This window comes from Lissotriton vulgaris, chromosome 12, assembly GCF_964263255.1.
Source record: "Lissotriton vulgaris chromosome 12, aLisVul1.2, whole genome shotgun sequence".
NCBI lineage: Eukaryota > Metazoa > Chordata > Amphibia > Caudata > Salamandridae > Lissotriton > Lissotriton vulgaris.
Window position 1 is genome coordinate 399,926,740 of NC_141700.1, and position 3,893 is coordinate 399,930,632.

General features: G+C 40.6%; 1 long non-coding RNA gene across 1 annotated transcript; it reads right to left on the reverse strand.

Moving 5' to 3' along the window:
• Positions 1-2,746: 2,746 nt before the first annotated feature.
• LOC147674097 (uncharacterized) lies at positions 2,747-3,471 on the reverse strand. The gene is made up of 3 exons (XR_015302555.1): positions 3,384-3,471; positions 3,204-3,282; positions 2,747-2,858 (listed from the first exon to the last, which is right to left on the reverse strand). It is a non-coding gene; the product is annotated as an uncharacterized LOC147674097 (long non-coding RNA).
• Between the last annotated feature and the right edge of the window lie 422 nt (positions 3,472-3,893).

Below are 3,893 nucleotides of genomic sequence, written 5' to 3' on the forward strand. Positions count from 1 at the left end.
GCGGCCGCATGCTGATGCCGGAACCGCTCCGTCATCAGCCGCGGTTGGGCTGTGCTCATGACGGAGCGGTTCCGTCATGGCCCCGCCCGCTCAATAGAACGCGCCGCGCAGGCGCGAAATCAGCGCCGCGCAGGCGCGAAATCAGCACCGCGCAGGCGCGAAATCAGCGCCACGCAGGCGCGGCGGCAGGGCCATGACGGAACCGCTCCGTCATCAGCACAGCGCCACTGCAGCTGATGACGGAGCGGCGTCATCAGCATAGAAAGGGTTAAATAGATTGCACCTGGCAACCACCTGTTCAGACTTGGCAGTAATTTAGCGATTAGCAATTTTGCAATCAGGATGTCTCTCATACATAGCAAAACTGTGTTTTGCGATCGCAAAACACAGTTTTTTGCAATTTGCAGTGTTTGCAATAGCAAAACAGCTTCATAAATATGGCCCTTAGTTTCTATGCTGCAGGGGTCTGCTGTAACAATCAGGATCTGTGAAAATCAACAGGACATTTTGTAGCTGGAGTCCTTGTGGGATGGCGCTGGCTCGTAGGAGTTCCAATCACACATTGCCATGTAGAAGTGTTCTGATATGTTTCTTTTAAGTCTAGTAATTTCTCAGAATTTCTTTGTTGTTTTATATTAGAAGACGTTTTGCCTTCCCTTAATACAAAGAGATAGTTTAATATTTCTTCAATGTCTTCTTTTGCATAGCTCACAGTCTTTGGTTCTGACATCTCATACTCCAATATACTGCTATACTCTCCTTTTCTGATTTACACCTAGTTCTCACTCAAAATATTGTTTTCCTTTGTATAGACCACTAGATGATCCAGAGAATTCTTCAGTAGACATGCTCTTGTGCTATTGCACACGCTAATATAACCTACAAGAAAAGGGACTTGACCCAGTAAAGTGGAATAATGAGGGTAGGGGTAATTAAATATAATCAAGAAAAGAAGATCTTCATGCACAATATATTACAACATTATTATTCAGTCTCGGGCATGTAGCCCTTTTTCATTATGGCTATTTAAAATTTTACACATTCATTAATGTTTCAAATTCTCCATTTGTTTGCAAGTGCTTCCACAGCACAAATTCATTATACCATTCAGTAAAAGATCCAAAAAAATAAAAAGAACAATTCTGCACCTCAATCCTAAGGCCAACTGGTTCATAATCAATAATATCAAATGACACAGAATACCTAATTAACAACAGATTTTGCCACAACAATCTGGTTTCAAACTTTCACACTTAACTGTTTTCTACACAAAAGTAGCATTTTTTGAAAGAATCCCGATTGGTGGGTGCTAATAGGTGTCCTGTTGTATCCTGGCACACAATCAGGCTGCCTAGTGCCTTTGCACTATAGTGCAAAGGTGTCTCTGCCGCATGTCTACCCTTCCAGTACAAAATACTTTGCTTACACAAACTTGAAAACTTTTCCCGCTTTGGATGTGTGCTGTAAAATGCAGCACAGATGCACAGTCTGAAAAGTTTGAAGAAATAAAAAAAAAATCCTTTTTATGCATGCCTCACAGAGGCATTATTTTTTAGTGCGAAACCCTGTCTATTCGGTCAGTAGCAAATGGGCATTGTGTAAAAACCCATGGGTTGCTTCATAGCAACACCCATGTACCACCCATGGAACATCCTTTTGACGTAATGTAATGAAAAGCAGTGCAAACTTGTAAAAAATAGACAACTTTCCATTGCACAACAAGTTTTGTGCTGAAAGTAAACTCAAAATAAATATTTTTTACTGGGTAGCGTCACTTTTGTGATGCAAACCTGGCAAAACATGTTAGCTAAATCTGCCCCTGGCACTTCAGGTATTCACCTTGTCTTTTGGCGGCACCTGCGCAGGCGTACTAAGCAGAGGCGTAACAAAGGCCCCTGCAGTGTAGGGGGCCTGAGCTCCAGGGGGGCCCCTTCAGCACAGGACCCTGGCGTGACCGCTACTGAGTGTGTCCGGAGGCGGACCCCTCCATGTAGTTTGCAGGGCCCCCCTCAAGTTTTGTGAGGCCAGCGGTACTAAGCTGTAATTGCAGTGCATTGGACACCACACTCAGGCATAGGAAGGGTGGGTGCGGGCCACCCCGGGTCTCATCTCTGAGGGGGGTGACAAAATGGCCAACATATGTGTTTTAAACACATATTTTTGCCATTTTGTCAAGCCGGGGTTGACAAGTGTCATCACTGAGGGGGTTACAAAATGGCAAAAATAAGTTTTAAACACGTATTGTTGCCATTTTGTCAAGCCGAGGGGGACAAGAAATTTTCCGCACCGGGTACCACCTGACATTGCTACACCACTGACCTCACCTCTGGGTCCTGGTGTCACTGAACCTCCTGTAGTAATGAAAGCAATGCCTCGCCCTCAGATCCTAGACCACTTGTATTCAGTGGGATATTGAAACACGAAGTTCTTCAACATAGGAACACTGTGCATTTCATGTCTGGTGTAAGGCCTCTTGTATTATATAAATAACTTATCCTAGGCAACTAATATGTCCTGAGGGGATAGCAGGTACTGTGAAACATCAATTGTTGGAGCCAAACAACATAGAACATCTAATGTAGTGCACATCAAAATATTAACAGTAGAAAAAAGTGTTGTTCATGATTCATTTATTAAAAATACATAAAATATTTATTTAGATCGCTGACATAGTTAAAAAATCATACAATTCATTTCTCATGGATGTTACAAATTACAATATTATAAATGACAATAGTTTCAGTTTATACACATATGTTAAAAAACAAATAAAAAGACCAAGCAAGTGGAGTTAATAGTATGTCTCTACGCGCGTTTCGGCGTATTCACGCCTTCTTCTGGAGAACCACTTGATATTTCTAAAAAGAAATAAAATATATTTACAACTGTGTATAGAGCATATGATTACAGTTTGTGTGCACTACATTTACAGACTATAGGCTACATTCATTAACTACATGAGGCTTTGGAGTACATTACTCAGAATGCTGGCTGCGACATATTGAGGTATAGATTAAATTCTGTTTTTGAACATTTTTAGATGACGACTATAACTTTACTCCTGGATCAATATGTCTATAAGGGAAGGGGTATGTTATGAGTCTCTATAGGGTCCTAACATATATAATTCGAAATATAAGGATCTTATAGTTGGGTATAGCTAAGGAACTTATCTTTCATAACACTTCTCGTCAAGTTCTTACCCCAAATGATTGTGTTAGCAGATCAATCTGGGTCTAAGTTCTATCTCTGTAGGCAAATCTTTGGAAATAATGTTGTGTCCTTTAATAAAAGGTAAACAGAGAGAGAAAAATGCAGATGTAATAATCAGGATGTGTGTGCGCTATTTATTTGGTATAGAGGTACATGTTTGTGATGGTTACCTTATGGATAGAAATCCGTGCCTTTAATTTATTTCTCTATATTCTTTGAGTCAACATGCGAGATGTGTTGATCTGTAGACTTTCGGCTTGTATGTGAGTTTCAAGAGATGCACACTGCAGAATATAATATGTTACTGTTAGGCTTTATGACCGGTTGTTTTGTTTAAACAAACCTATAGTACTATCTAATGCTGTAGATGGTTGATACCTTAATATATACTGACCGTGGTTTGGATGATTATGTTTCATGTGCGATAATGCATCTGTAGTCAGCCAAAATTAGAAGGTAACGATTTACACTTGGCGATGCCTTGGGTTGAACCTATAAATGCAGGGTATGGTGAGGCTAGAATCTCGAAGTTAATCACAACTAATAGACAAACCTAATTAAGTGGTTCTTTCTCTTAAATAAAATGACATCGACGGAACAAGCAAAAATTGGACTCAGATAATACCTTATGGTTTGATAGGTCTAGGTTCCCAATACAGGTGGATAGGGGCATAGATGAC